We start from the raw sequence: 17,085 nt of genomic DNA on the forward strand, positions 1-17,085 counted from the left end.
AGTTGGGAGCACCAGGAAATCTCATAGCAGCTGAGGTAGGAGAACAAAGGCCTGTGAGAACAAATAACTCAGACTGGGGTGTGTTTAGGGCCTAAGGTGGTTTTTCCTTTCCTGAAAGAACTTAAGGAAATTAAACTTAAAAAAAATTACTTTGTCCTTAGAAAGAACTTGGATTCGTTATTTCAAGTCATACGAATGAGTTGGGATATTTCCTGCTGTAAGCTGCAGAAACCCCGAATAAAACTGGCTTTTATCATAAATAAATGGTTCATTTCTTGTAACAAGATAGGAGAAGGTGGGGGGTAGGGAGGCCAGGCACACTGGGTCAGGATCTTTCTGATATGTCAGCTCTGTCCTCAGACTGGTTTTCTTCCACAAGATGTGCACTAGCAGTGACTTGGGCAGCATACTTTCTTGTTCCTATCTTGCATGAGATAAAAAGACAGAGGATCAGAGAAAGAAACACAGAGAATCTCTCCCATCACAATGAAACAGAAGTTCCCCTGGACTCATTAGGTCAGTTTAGCTGAAGAGCCCACCAAGTCTTGATTAGCATAATCCTGAACCAATCTCTGGCCAAAAAGATGGTAGTACAACAGACTTCCATGGGTTCAGCATCCATGGATTCAACCAACCAGGAATCAAAAATATTCAGGAAAAGAAATGTGTCTGTACTGAACATGTACAGGCTTTTTTTCCCCCTTGATTCCCAAGACAATACAGTTTAATAACTACCTACATAACATTTACATTGTACCAGGTGTTATAAGTAATCTAGAGGTGGTTTAAAATGTACAGATGTGTGTGGGTTATATACAAATACTATGCCATTTTTTACTGGAGACTTGAGCATCTGAAGATTTGGTGTCCAAGGGATGTCCTGGAACCAGTTCCCCACAGACACCAAGGAGTATTTTGATTGCTTTCTATTAATCATACCTCATCCCATAAGTTACGGGTAGGGTCGACTTTGCCCAAGACATTTAGATTTCAAAGGAGAAGAGTAGTAAAACAGTCAAAATTGGGTTCTGCTGATGAGGAAAAAGAGGAGAATGAGGGAATGTCAGCTATGAAGAGTACAAACTTGATTAACCAAAAAGATTTCTGTAATAATTTAATAATCCTGCATTTTCCTGTAGCCGATTTCCAACGGATTCATTATAGGTAATCAATTATGTATTTTTACTCAGAGGCAATAAAATAGCAAATACAATTTGTTGTCAAGTAATAAAATAACAAACACAACTGCGAGAATTGTATTGTCCTTGATGACTAAAACAAATTAAATAAATGCTTCTATAGTAACCAGAATATTCTATAGGGAAATCTAACAGGTAAGTTAATTACCTCAGTACTTTGATATAGACATTTGTATAACACTGTGATTAGCAGCCTGTTGTTTTTGTGTCTGTGTGAAACTTCTAACTGGAAAACCAGACATTAAATAGAGACTGCTAATTCCTAAAGGGAAATCAAGACAGATGATCTGTGTGTCTTTTGCAGGGTGCCAGGCAATTGCTGAGAAAAGCTCTACTGTCACTGTTTATGAGTCTTAAACAACTGCAGCATTCTTTTCCCCTTTCCTTTTTGTTTTTTATGTGTCTAAATTTTTCACATCAAAAACACACGAAAATAATAAATGGCTTATTGAGGAAAAAGCATTTTAGAAGTACTTGATTGGAGATGAAATAATTTTTATATATATGGACTAGGAATAGTTCTGTTTTCCTCATTAATAAATTAGGAATAATATTTTCCCTTGAGGGATATATTTTTTAAGATTTTCAACTACTATGTTAAAGTAATATTGATGTAGAAGTTCGTTGTCTTCTATCATTATTCCTTTTAAAAGGTAGATAGTAAAAACAAACTTTGGGGAATAATTTCTTGCTGAAAATTAATCATCTTTTTCATCCATAAGTAGTTATTTGCAAGGACTTTGAAGCTCAAACAACAGATCTTGTAAACCACCAAAAGTTTAAAAAATTCTAATTTCATGTGTACTTAATATTAAAAATGTATATTTCTGAAAATTAACATCTTTCTAATTATTATTGATTGAAACATTTTAAGTACCAAAGTTTAATCCATGGAGCTATTCTGTATTAGTCTAGACTTATGAACTTACTGTGGAATTGTGTGAGTCTGACCCACATTATAATTACTGAGGGAAATTTTTGGAGTTACGAAACATACTATAAGAATCAACCTTTGTCCATCATCGACAAATTGATGAAGAAACTGTGATGTGTGTGTGTGTGTGTGTGTCACTGTTTAATATGCTAAAGTATCATTCAGCCCTAAAGAGAGTGAGATTTTGCCATTTGCCACAACATGACTGAACCTGGATATTATGCCAAGTGAATTAAGCTAGACACAGAAAGAGAAATATTGCATAATGTCATTTATATATGGAATATTAAAAACAAATACAAATGTACAGAGATAGAGAACAAACAGTGGTTACCAGTGATGAGGGGGATGGTGGATGGAGGAAGTAAATGAGAAGGTCAGAGGGTACAAATTAGCAGGTATGGAGGGTGAACAAGTCTAGAGATGGAATGTACAAGATGATAATTATGGGTAATAATATTATACTGTATTTGGGATTCATGCTAAATGAGTAAGTTTAGCTGCTCACTCTTGCCACAAAAAGAAAAAATGATGAGTGGCTCTGAGAGATGATAGATATTTTAATTTACTTCAATATAGTAGGCTTTTTATTACTATCTATGTGTATCCCATAACATCATGTTGTATGCCATAAATATACACAGTAACATCTATTCTTTAAAAAAAACTTCACAATCTATGCATCCAACAGAGGACTAATATCCAGAGTCTACAAAGAACTTAAAGAAATTAGCAAGTAAAAAGCAAACAATCCCATGAAAAAGTGGGCTAGGGACATGAATAGACACTTCTCAAAAGAAGATAACAGATTGCCAACAAACATGAAAAATTCTCAGCATCACTAATGATCAGGGAAATGCAAATCAAAACCACAATGTGATAACACCTTATTCCCACAAGAATGGCCATTATCAAAAATATTTTTAAAATAGACATTGGTATGGATGCCATGAAAAAGAGCAAGAACACTTCTACACTGCTGGTGGGAATGTTAACTAGTATAACCACTGTGGAAAACAGTGTGGAGATGCCTTAAAGAGTTAAAAGTAGAACTGCCATTTGATCCCACAATCCCACTACTGGGTATCTACCCAGAGGAAAAGAATTTATTATACAAAAATATACCTGCACACACATTTATAGCAGCACAATTATCTATTGCAAAAATGTGGAACCAGCCTAAATGCCCATCAGTCAATTAGTGTATAAACTGTAAACACACACACACACACACACACACACACACATATATATATATAAAATGGAATACTACTCAGCCATAAAAAGTAATGAATTGAATTAATGGCATTTGTAGCAGCCTGGATGGGACTGGAGACTATTCTTCTAAGTGAAGTAACTCAGGAATGGAAAAGTAAACATCGTATGTTCTCATTCATTGAGTGGGAGCTATGAGGATGCAAAAGCATAAGAAGGATACAGTGGCCTTTGGGGACTCGGGGGAAAGGGTGGGAAGAGGATGAGGGATCAAATATTACAAATTAGGTTCAGTATATATTGCTCGGGTGATGGGTGCACCATCATCTCACAAATCACCACTCAAGAAGTTACTCATGTAACCAAATACCATCTGTTCCCCAAAAACCTATGGAAATAAAAAAATAAAATAAAACATGTAACATAAAATTTACCAACTTGAAAAAAACAACACTGTATAATTAGAATGCCCTTGGCTTCAAGTAACAGAAACCCCTTACTCAAAGTGGTTTAAATAACAAAAAAAATACACTTGTTCACCTAAAAAAAAAAAAAAAAAGGATCACATAGACACTTAAATAGAATTTCAATTCATTCACAGTGTAGTATTGTCAACATATTAAGTGATGTTTAATAGTTCTAGAATAGTCTTTAATACTTTTTAATATTTGGATACTTTAAATCAATCTTTAAAATACTAGATTTGATGTTGAGTAGTTCCCTCTTTGTGTCAGCATTTGTAAAGAATACTGTGAAGGGCTGACCTTGTTTTGCCTATACGTGGGATGATTCTATCATGTGAATTCAATGATAATTTTTGTATACATTTTCTAGGGACACATTTGTCATTGAATCCACAAGTCTCTATGATATTTCATATTAGATACTTCGTTCAGCATTTTTTCATGATGTCAAATTAATATTTTTCTCTTTTCTTGCTCCTAAATGAGGCTGGATCTATACACTCTGGGTAGTGACCAATAGGCAAATTTCATGAGTCTGTCTTTCCCCTGTCACGTGGGTCATGGCTATGTTTTGTGTTGCTGCCATGTCAGTGGATGTTCCTAGCTCAGCCCCTTGTTCCAGGAGGTTTCACTTTGTGCTAGCTCTGCAATCCCAGATGCTTCCCAACACTCACCACTGGGTCGATGGCATACTACATATTGCTGTAATATGCAAATATCGTAGTCCCTAGTATATGGCCAGGACTTTTGTCTCCATTTGCCATCTTTATATCTTACCTTGTGGGTATCACATTTCCCAGAAAGTCAGTTGTAACTGTACTTCCTCTACCGTTTTAACAAGGGTGACTGTCTAGGCTAGAAGTGGCAAGTGAAGTAGTAGAAGAAGTGTACTCTGGCCGTCTCATAAAGATAGCATCCAGCAATGGGGAATCCTAAAAAATGGTACATCTGCATAGAGCACTTACCAGGAACGGAGCTTGCAGGACTGGAAGTTGCTCTGGGTGAGTCAGCAAGTGAGTGGTGAGTGAATGGGAAGGTCCAGGATGACTATACACTACTATGGCTTCATAAACAGTGTACCCTTAGGATACACTAAATTTACTTTTTAAAAGATTTCTGTCTTCAATAATAAATTAGCTAACTGTAACATTTTTACTTCATAAGCTTTGTAATTTTTTCCCTAAGTTTTGACTCTTATGATAACATTTAGCTTAAAACACAAATACATTATACAGCTGTACAAAAATATTTCCTTTCGTTATACTCATATTCTATACGCTTTTTTCTATTTCTAAGCATTTTTGGCCAGATGCAATGGTTCATGCCTGTAATCCCAGCACTTTGGAAGGTTGGGGCAGGAGCCCAGGAGCTTGAGACCAGCCTGGGCAACATAGTGAAGCCCAATTTGTACAAAAATGAAAATAAAAATCAGCCAGGACCTGTGACTCATGCCTGTAGTCCCAGCTACTCAGGAGGCTAAGGCAGAAGGATGGCTTGAACCTGGGAGGTAGAGGCTACATTGAGCCTAGGAAGTCCAGAGGCTACATCGAGGCTGCACTGAGTGCACCACCGCACTCCAGCCTTGATAACAGAGCAAGACCCTGTCTCAAAAAATAAAAATTGTTTAATATTTTATTTGTTTGCTTTTTTAAATTTTTTGTTAAAGACTCAAACACACACATTAGCCTAGGCCTACACAGGGTCAGGATCATCAGTCTCTCTGTCTTCTGCCTCCACATCTTATCCCACGGGAAGGTCTTCAGGGACAACATTATTTTTTTAAATGTAAGTAGAGGGAGCACACTCTAATATAATGATAAGAAGTATACAATTATTAAGATTGCATTGAATTTATAGATTGTAATAGAAATGAATTGATGTATTTACATTATCAAACATATAAACCAGTAACATAGTCTTTTATCATCACTATCAAGTATTATGTACTGTACATAATTGTATATGCTATACTTTTATGTGACTGGCAGTACAGTAGGTTTGTTTATGCCAGGATCACCACAAACGTGAGTAATTCATTGTTCTACTACATTAAGATAGTTACAGTGTCAGTAGGCAATAGGAATTTTTCAGATCCATTATACTTTTATGGGACCACCATTGTATATGTGGTCCATTGTCATTGGAAATGCCATTAGGTGACACATGACTGTATATATAAATCAGACCAAGTCACTCTTCCCATTTTATTCAGAGTTAAAGGCAGAGTCCCCTGATAACCTGTCCCCCCACCCCATTATCTCGCTGACATCATCTTCCACCACTTTCTTCCTAGTCATTGCAGCCACGCTGGCTTCCTTGCTATCTCACAAACATGACAAGCATCTTTCTACTTCAGGACTCTTGCCCTCGCTGTTCTTTCCGCCGGAATGTCCTTCCCCCAGATGTCCTCATAATTCGCTTTCTGATCTCTTTCAGGTTGCTGCTCAAGTGTCACTATATCACTGAGGCCCTTCCTGATACCCATATTTATAAGACATCTCCTCCCAGTCTCAGCATTCTGTATCCCTATTCCTGCTGTATTCTAAATCTCCTGTTCCTGCTGTACAGTCTAAATATTTAATTGTTTATTTCTTTTTCTGTTTTCCCCAACAAGAATTTAAGCTTTATGAGAACAGGAAGTGTTATCTGTCCTTGTCAATGGCACCTAGAACAGAGCCTGGCAAAGAGTAGGTCTTCCGTAAATTTTTGTTGAATGAGTGAATACCTTAAATGTATCTTTAAAATACATTTTAATATTTAGAACTTGCATCTCCCCTAAACTACTCTCCCTCTCAACTATTTCCTCATTGTTTTTCCATACGTATTATTCTGGATTAACTTTAAAATGAGTTTCTCAAATTCCGCCTCTGAAAAGGCTGTTGGAATTTTTATTGCCATGGATTTAGAGGCAGTGGGAAGAAATGATTAAGGGAATGGGCTCTGGAGCCAGAGAACCTGAATTAAATTCTGGTATTTCACTCAGCAACTGTGTGACCCTAGCAAATTATTCATCTCTCTGTGCCTCAGACTCCTCATTCATAAAAAGATGTCAGTAGTAATTGAGGCCTCAAAAGGTTGTTTTGAGGATTATACAAATGAATGTAAATAAAGTACCTAGGACAGGGCTTGGGACATAATACACACTACATTAATGTTTACTGTTAATATTATTCATGGCTAGTAATGCATATTATTAAATAATATCAATTACTACTAGCTAGCATTTTATAATTATTAAGATTGCATTGAATTTATAGATTGTAATAGGAATGAATTGATGTATTTACATTATCAAAAGTGGATATTCAATGATGTGTTTCTCCATTATTACTCTTATTATATGTCCATTAGAAGGTTTTCTTTATTGGTAGTTTTCTCTTTATAGTTGCTACACATGTCCTAAGTTTATTTATAGATATTATATGTATGATTTTAGTTTCTATTTTGGTTGGGGTTATTCCCCATCACATTTTCTAAGAGTTTATGTCTGGCCTTCATCCAAGTTCTTTAAAATGTGTAATCAAACTAAGTTCTATGTACATCATCTTTTCATCATCGTCCTGAGGATATCTAGCATATGATTTTACCACAGTCCAACTTAAGATTTAACTGGAATTTTGCATGCACTGAGAGGCTTGTTCACTCGTATCAAGTCATTAAATTAAACTGTCATCTCAATTCTTAAATGACAAGTTACAGGAACACTCCAAGAATATGCTTCATGATTTCCTTTGCGTGTTTCTTCAGAATAATTAACTGAGATTAAGGAAGTTGCCATGTGAACTGAGCAGCAAAATGTATTTACCACTTCAGTTGGTGAATATCTTGCTTCATTCTGTTTGTCCTGAGCACAAGAAGTGAAGGTCGCATATTAAGGTCAATAATGCAGACCATACTTCTAAAGAAACACAATCTCAAACCAACCTCCTCCTTCTTAGTTGCACATGTTCCACAGCACTTTTTCTCTGCTCAAATATACTTGTGATATACTCAACACAAAGGCACTTTTATTCTCTCATTGTCAAGTGCGTCTATAGGGTTGCCTGGGCATCTTGCTAGGTTTTCTTGTTTCATCCATACTTCTGCTCTTTTATTTCTCATTCTCAGCTCATTTATAAAACCTCCAACTGAAGTTCATCCCTGAAATTTCTAACTGAAAAAAGTGGAAGCCTCAAAAGATAATTTCCACAAACTTCAACCATGATGGCTACCAACCTACCTGCATTTATATCCCCTGTGCAACCTGGCCTTCCTTCCTTCCTAATTCTATGAATGAACTCTCTGTGGTGTATGAATCCCTCTAGATGTGTTGGATCCTATTTCCACTTGCTTTTAAAAGACTCCCCACCCTGCCCCCGCCTTTGGCAGTTCTCTGCTCTCTATACTTTTTCTTTGAATGTCACCTCTCTGAATCTTACTTAGAAAACATTCTGAAAGGTCTCGCCTCTTAACAAAGACAGAACAAAATAAAAACATCCCCCTCTGTTTATTGCCCTGGTCCACTTTATTGCAAAACTTTTTTAAAAGACGCCTCTATTTGCTGTTTCAAATCTTTTCTCATTATCTCTCAAATCACCTCCAATTAGGCATTATCTCCTCCCCACCCCCTCCACTAAAACATCTCTCTTTGATGTCTCCAATAACCTCCAGATTACTAAACCTAGTGATCATCCCTGGGTCCTCCTGGTATTTAACCTTTTAGTAGGCTTTTTACCCCTTACGCAGTTCTCCCTTTTTAAACCCTTGCTCACTTGGGTTTCAATACATGGCTTTCACTCTACCACCAGATACTTCTGTCCACTGGAGTCCTTTGCCATCAGGTGCTTCATTGCTGGTTGTTTCTTATACCTAGGCTTCTGCAAGTTGGTGTGTGCAATAGTTCAGTTCTGAGGCCTCTGTTCTTCTCTATTTGTACTCCTTCCTACATACTACCATCTTCTCTCATAACACCTCTACAGCTCTGTCATCTGCTAATGGCCAACTAAGTCATAAGGAACAACAATCACACTGAGAACTTAGGAAGATGGACTACATATTTTAAAAACATCTTAATAGTACCAATACCTACCAAGATAGTGAATAGCCACTGTCCTCTGAACAAAAAGAATCCTTCAGTGACCACATGGGTGGGAAGAAAACAGCTGAAGTCCAGAGCCTGCCAAAAAGGGGACTCTAATAAATCACTCTCACTTTGGGATGTGATTCTGAAGGACTGTAACCTCTGAGTAAGGTGAGTAAGATGTAAACCAATCATCAGAAGTCCTCACAGCCTGTCCTCACACTATCTAACTTGGACTTGAGCTTGAGTGAAGGTTGTCTCAGATAAGTAACACCCACACATGCCTGGCAAATCCCAGTGAAAATCCTTTCTAGAAGAGGCAGGCTCAAATTATATATATTATAAACATACATGCATATGTATGTATATGTGCTGTGTGTGTGTGTATATATATATATATATTTCAAATTAAGTATCCAGTATGCAAAGATAAACTACATACACCCTGAAAAACTTTACCACCTTTGGAGATATATCTACAATTATGACTATTTAGCAAAAATTGTATATGCTCTGTGATAAACAGTTTAAACAACTCACTTTCTGCAATAACCCTGTAACCTAGGGATTTTTATTATTCAGATTACTTAATGAGGCTGGCTGAGGTTATATAAATTTCCCAAGTTCATAAATAGATGCGTCATGTCATAGGAAACACTAGATTGGGGTCATTAGTTCTCTTCTTTCAGAATCCTCTAATAAATGTGATATTTAGATACACCATTTAGGCTCTCGCTTTTATCCTTATACCAGTTAATAATAAACACAAAGACATAGCCACTATCTATTGAACATTTACCATGTGCCACACACAGTGTTAAATACTTTGAACATCTTATGGAGTAGGGGTGATTATCCTCATTTTGCAGAAGAGGAAATGAAATTCTGATGTTGCCTTAAATCATAGGATATGTTTCCAAATGAACACAAACAATGCCTCATAATTTTCATCTATAGCCAGATTACTTTTGGATCATTAGCAGCTTAAACTAGTAAAGTGCTTCACCTTTAAAATTTTGTTCCTAGTATTTCTACTCTAAAATAAGGAAGTGGTTTAGGGTATTTCATGAGTATCAGTATCTTTGCAGTCTGTATTCTCCAGTGAAATTTCCCCCTAACCCCACTAAGAAAACTGTTGAGGATCAAATGTAAATACAATGAAATGTATCCTTTCTTCCATGATTCTTCATACCACTTTAATTGGAAGACACCTGCATAGTTACCCAGCTTGTTGTCAACTGGGAGACAAGGAAATACGCATTATTTGCAGATAATTGTTTTCTTCAAGGTTACAGAGAAGCCTCTTTTCAAAATCATGGACATCCTCTCTAAAACCTTGCCTAGCCTCCTCCTGGACCAAGGGGTTGTCTTTTTTCTGTGTTTCCTGGAAGTGAAATAAACAAATGTCACTTAAATAATGAAATTTATTGCTGTTAACTTCATACATTCTTGTCAGAATAAACATATAGTAGATACCAGATGAAGGTCAGGCCCTAGCTGCTCAAAAGTTAAGTCAGATCTCACCAGGAGCTCCCTGCACAGCTGACCTTGATCCAGGAATGGAATCAGCTTTGTGGGCACTGGAAACTCACAGGCCTCCTGTTGCGAGGTGAGGCTCCTAGGTATGAGGGAGAAGGGCTCCTCAGGGCTACACCCAGGGCAGGTGGTGCTCTCAAGAATGGCAGTGCTCGGTGGGCTCTGGGGAACAGCCACATTTTGAAACAGACCCATCAGCTGCATCTTTCTTGTATTCTTTATCTCCATTAATCTGTATACGGTTATTTTAAAAATAAAATAAGAGGTGACCCAAGGCTAGCTCTCCACTGGTCAAGTGATGTCTCTGTCCCTGACTGCAAAGGCTCCAAACACTGTCTTTCTGTGACTTGGTTTTATAGCTTCTACAGAACTGCAAAGCTGCCACTTAAAATGGGCTTTGTCCCTTTTTCCCATTGGCCAGTGGGGGTGGGTGACAGGTCATTCTTCTTATTGCCAGCAATAGGGAGGAAAACATAAGTTAATATCAGACAACAATTCGAGGGCATAGACTGCGGCAATTCCCTGCACAGCTGTCCCTCGTCGGACAGATCTCACCATAGTCCCTTCGAGACTGGGAACCAGGCTGATGCCCCCATCACTCTGGATCCTCACAGGGGGCAACAGGAGAGGGAGTGTTGCTCTTTGTTTCATTCTGGTGTTCCTGATATTGAAGCTTTCTCCTAGGCAGTGAGGCTAAGGTAGCCTAGGCAAGTCAGCCTGATTATTTGCTCACTTGATCACCTACTGTGAACAACACTACTGTGAGTGGGAGAAGCCTCAGGTCCTGGGTACTTAGCCTGCAGTCAGACAGAGGGGTTGACTTCAGGGTGTCATTTTGTTCCTAAGGCGCAAAACCCTCTCCAGCATCTTTGGAGACTGTCTCTAGCAAGATTGTAAAAGAAAATTTTCTTTTCATTTTATACGTTATTGTCAGTCTTAATGTTTGTCCTAACTTAATGAAATATTTTCAGTTTTAGACTGCAGTGTGTGAATGATCTTCTATTGGGAACTGCCAGAAGAATGACCTTCCAAGTAGAAAATAATTTTGAAGGAATCAGTTGATAGTTAGATTTGCTCTCTGGTTACTCAAGGCCATATAACTGCCTTTTGTAACTGTCAGTGTTGATTTTACATATACGTATCAGTAACTGCATCTTTACAAATTTTCCTCATAATATAAATATTAGCCAATTATGGGCCTAAGAATCAATGACATTTTGTATGCACCTGCCAATTGATGGGCCACATAAATGCATGGTCAGGATGGACTTCCTATCCTGCCATCTTGCTGATATCCAGCCTCAATAATTCAAAATGGTCAAATGGACCCATGACTTCCTTGTGTAGACCGGCTCCTCCCATAGTCCTCCTTGTCTCAGAAAATGGCGCCACCAACTGATACCTAGTTGTTCAAGTCAATGATTAGGAGGCATCCTTAACTACATCTTGCGGGCACCACCACTGAAATATATCCCAAATTCAGTTACTTAGCACCACTCCCACGATCACCTCCCATCAAGCCGGTGTCCTCCCCCAACTGGACTACCTTGGACAGCCTTCTCACAGTTTGCCCTGCTCTGTTCTTTCCACTCTTTGATACTTTCTCCATAGGGAAGCCAGAATGCCCTTTTATTTATTGTTTTGTTTATAGTTGAGTTTTAAAATATTTTTTTCTTTCCTATTATGAAATTATTACTGTTGAAATACAAAAAAATGTAAAGAAAAAAATAACTCATGGTCCTACTATCCAGATAAACATTTTGTTTTGTTTCTTTTCAGTCTTTTGTCTGTGCTCAGGTGTAATTATTTCAAAGTGATTGCTATTTGTTTATTTTTTAAGAAGTAAATTTTGCAAAATAAAAATGTACATCTTGCAAATAATAGCTTTATTCCCTTGTTGAAACCTACCAATGACTTTCCATGGCACTTGAAATATATTCAGACTTCTTGTTGTGGCCCAGAAGGTTGTTACAAGGTAGTTTCTGCCTATGTTTCTGGTGCCTTCTTCCACTTTTCTCCTCTCATATTCTGGACACAACTTTTTCTCTCCCTCTCTCTCTCTCTTTCTGGAACACAGACGATTCTAATAAGGTTCTGAAACACAGAAGGTTCCAATACGGTTCTGGAACCTTATTCCCACCGGCAGGACTTTTGTGTTTTCTGTGCTTTCTTTGTTAAAAGCATTTCTGCCCCTCTCTCTGTTTATATCTGTATTAGTCTGTTTTCACACTGCTATAAATAAATATCCAAGACTGGGTAATTTATAAAGGAGAGAGGTTTAATTGACTCACAGTTCTATGTACCTGGGGAGACCTCCAGATCACAGTGGAAAGTGAAAGGGAAGCAAACTTGGACCATGGCAGCAGGAGAGAGAGTATGGGAGAGAGCCAGAGAGAGAGTGTGTGAGACATCCAGAAATACTACCATTTATAAATCATCAGATCTTGGCCGGGCGCGGTGGCTCAAGCCTGTAATCCCAGCACTTTGGGAGGCCAAGACGGGCGGATCACGAGGTCAGGAGATCCAGACCATCCTGGCTAACACGGTGAAACCCCGTCTCTACTAAAAAAACACAAAAAGCTAGCCGGGCGAGGTGGCGGGCGCCTGTAGTCCCAACTACTCCAGAGGCTGAGGCAGGAGAATGGCGTGAACCCGGGAGGTGGAGCTTGCAGTGAGCTGAGATCCGGCCACTGCACTGCAGCCTGGGCGACAGAGCGAGACTCCGTCTCAAAAAATAAATAAATAAATAAATAAATAAATAAATAAATAAATAAATAAATAATAAAATCATCAGATCTCATGAGAATTCACTCATTATCGCAAGAACGTCATGGGGGAAACCACCCCCATTCTTGGTACCAACTTCCTATGTTAGTCCGTTCTCACACTGCTCTAAAGAACTGCCTGAGACTGGGTAATTTATAAGGAAAAGATACTTAATTGACTTACAGTTCTGCATGGCTTGGGAGGCCTCAGGAAACTCAGTCATGGTGGAAGGGGAAGCAGGCGCATCTTACATGGCAGCAGTTGAGAGCGTGTGAAGGAAGTGAAGGGGGATGAGCCCCTTGTAATAAAACCATCAGGTCTCGTAAGAACTCCCTCACTACGAAGAGAACAGCCTGGGGGAAACCGCCCCCGTGATCTAATCACCTCCCTCCCTCCACACAGGGGGATTACAGGTCCCTCCTTGACACATGGGGATTACAATTCCAGGTGATATTTGGGTGGGGACACAGAGCCAAACCTTTTCGTATAAAATGGTTTTTATACAAACCAAATTGAGCCAAACAGATTTGTATAAAAAAATACAAATCTGTTTCCTTCGTATTATATAGGTTTGGGCTCAAATATATATTTTTAGAGGGACTTTTTTTTTAATACCAGAGCTAACATAGCCAGTCACAATCTCTCAGTCATCTTTCTCAGCCATATTACTTGGTTTATTTGATCACAGTATTTATTACTGTATGAAATGGCCTTATTTGTTAAATTTTGTGTGATTTGTCGTTACCTGTCTAAATGTGGGGATTATGAGAGAAGAGACCTCGATTCAGCCAATGAGTGGAGTAGTACTTGCCTTCCAGTAAATAAATATTACAACAAATAAGTATTAGTTGAAGAATGAAACCTCCAAAGCTTCTTATTCATTCCTTATCATGCCTTATCTGATTTTTGAATATTTTCTGTTAGCCAGTCATTTGCGTATTATTTTATTCTGCTTATTATTTGTAAAATAAGCAGAAGTTTTGGCTTTGGTGAATTCTCATATGTTATTTTATTTCTATTTTGGTGATTACTTCCTTTTTCCTATTTATGACATCTTTAGCTTTAAAGATATTCTCTCACATTTTCTTTTAGAAGCTTTACCATTTTAGCTTTTACTTTTAAGTCTGGGATTCATTTCAGATGGATTTTTATGTATGGTGTGTAGTAGTGGATAAGGGCCATTTTTTTTTTCTCTTATGGATTTGAAGATCTAGCCCAAAAGATTTTACTTTCCCCATTGAGTTGCTTCAGCACCTTTGTCAAAAATCAATGGCCTCATAAAGAAGGGTCTATTTTTAGGTCTGTATTTTTTTCCCATTGATCTCTTTATCCTTATGCCAATACTACCCTATACTAATAATTTTAGCTTTATAATACACCTTTAAGGCTGCAATTCTTACGGTTTGTTTGTTTCTTTTTGATGATCATTTTGTTTATTATTTGTATCGGTATATAAATTTAGATATCAGTTTATCAATTTTCATACAAAAACATTGTTGGGATGCTAATTAGGATTTTATTGAATCTGTAGGTCAATCTGGGAAGATCTGACATCTTAACATTATTAAGTTTGCCAGTGTATGATCATGAGGTGTCTCTCTATGGGTATTCTAAAATCTGTTTCTCACCAGCAATTTGTCATTTTCAAGGTAAAAGTCATTGGGCATTACATATATATATATATGTACATGTATATATATATGCACATATATGTATGTATATATTCTTTGATGTTTATTATTTTTATCTGTCAGAAACTTCTATCGTACTGAACAAATATCTTCTTTTACTGAGCTCAACAGAAAGTTTGTAACACTTTACTTGATTTCTCCATTGTATGAGATATTGTTGGATTCTCTTCTTCCTTTTAATCTTGCTCTTAGTTTTATATAATCATGTACTCCTATTCTTTCTTCTACCTTTCTGTCCTTTCTTTTGCAGTCCTTTTTTGTAAGTACATCTTCCTTTGCTCATTTCTTAAATGTTCACTCTCTTTTGTGTTTCTTATCCAACTCTCCTCATTCTTACCCTCTCCTGATTGATCTTATCCATTGAATTGGCTTCGGTTACTTCCTAAATATGATGGACTTTTAAATATGTATCTGCAGGATTTTCAGTTAAAATCTGAACTCTATTTCCCTTCCCACCTTACTACACCTCCCAAATCCCTTTTCTTAATGAATATTACCATCATCCACCCACTTGATATCATCTTTGTCATCTCCCTCTATCATCACTCTTTACATTCAGGTCTGCTAGATTTTTACCTCCTTCATACCTCAAATTCATTTTTTCTCTTTAATGCCGCTGTCTTTGTCTTGGCAGAGATAACAATGATCTCTTACCCTATTACTACAATGGTATTATAAATAGACTTCCTCTTTTCAGATTTTATTTCAATATATACTTTGCTTTCCAGCAACCTTCCAAAAGTACAGACTTTATGGTGCCAGTTTCTCCTTTTATGAAGCCTATTAGTGGGGTCCCTCTCATCTTTAGAATAAAGTTATAACTGCTAAAACAGCCTACAATTCCTGCATGCTGTAGACCCTGCTTACATCCACAGCCTCAGCTCCTACCGTCTCCCCTTCTAAAGCCCATGCACTAGGAATATGGAACAACTTACAGTTCCAGGAACTTGCTATTCTCTCTTACTTTTGTGCAAGTTTTCCTTCTCTGTGAGAGACACTTTTCCTCCTTTCAACTGGATATTCCTTTTCTAGCTCAGATAATGCTCCCTTGGGAAATTTCCCTGAGCTCCCAAAGCTGGGATATGTCTGTCCATGATGCTCCTACAGCACCCTGCATTTATTCTCTGTCTTATTGATCTCACTGCCCTAAAGCTGTGTGCTGACTTGTTTTCTCTTCTACTAAATCATAAGCTCCCTGAAACAAGAACTGTGTCTAGTTCAGTGGTGTGTTGTAAGTACTCAAAAAAATACCCATTGATTGAAATTGAGTGAATTAATGTGTATTTTAAAATAAAATTGGAGGATATTGGCTATTTGGAAAACATTAGTTCGTCAAATACACCAGACACCAAAATAAATTTCATATGGATTTTAAAGAATTGAGTATTGTTTTAAAAGCATTAAGAAAATAAATAAAGATAAATATCTACTTTCATTCTTTAAAGGATTTTCTAAACATAAAATAATTTCAAAAATCACCAAGGAAAAGCAATAGTTTTAATTATTTACAATCTACAATAATTAAATAATTATTTCATTATTTACAATGTAAGAGCTGTATGTCAAAACCTACCATTCAGTAAATACTTTTTGTTCACTTGCATTTCATCTATGTATTTATTCAACAAATAATTGTTGAGGGCTTACCACGTGCCCAACATAGAATTTCCTGTCCTCATGGAGTTTACATTTTAGTGAGGTAAAATAAACAAGTTAAGATATATTATTTTTAATGCTCATATGTCCCATTGCCAGAAAAAAAACCACAAAAGACTAAAGAAGGATAATATGTATAAATTCATAAAAGTATTTCAGAAAACAATTAAAACTCTACTAGAAAAGTGGGAAACAACAGTTACAAAAGAAATACAAAAGACATGAGAAATTTCCACTATATATTATAATAAAATATTATATTTTTTCATGTTATTATCAAACATTTAAAAACTTTTTACTACTTCTTATTTATTTTTAAATAGATAATATATATTTACAGGACAGAATCCAAAAGCATTAAGTAACTTACAGTACAAAGCAATCCTTCTTTTCATCTCTCTCAACCATCTAGTTCTTCTTTCTAGAAGCAACCACTCCTGCCAAATTCCTATTTAAAAAAGTTTTTTTTAGTTCAATGCTAATGAGGGTTCATTGAAAGAGTACTCTCATAAACTGCTAGAGAAAATAGGAAATGATTTAATCTTTTGGGAATAAAATTACTGAC

At 37.0% G+C, this 17,085-nt stretch overlaps 1 protein-coding gene across 3 annotated transcripts in view; it reads left to right on the forward strand.

Annotated features, from left to right (window-relative positions):
* The window catches only part of LRRC6 (leucine rich repeat containing 6), a 94,007-nt gene that overhangs the window by 56,454 nt on the left and 20,468 nt on the right, over nucleotides 1-17,085 (forward strand). The gene's annotated exons all lie outside the window — the stretch shown is intronic.

The sequence above is a fragment of the Rhinopithecus roxellana genome, chromosome 9 (assembly GCF_007565055.1).
Source record: "Rhinopithecus roxellana isolate Shanxi Qingling chromosome 9, ASM756505v1, whole genome shotgun sequence".
Lineage (NCBI taxonomy): Eukaryota > Metazoa > Chordata > Mammalia > Primates > Cercopithecidae > Rhinopithecus > Rhinopithecus roxellana.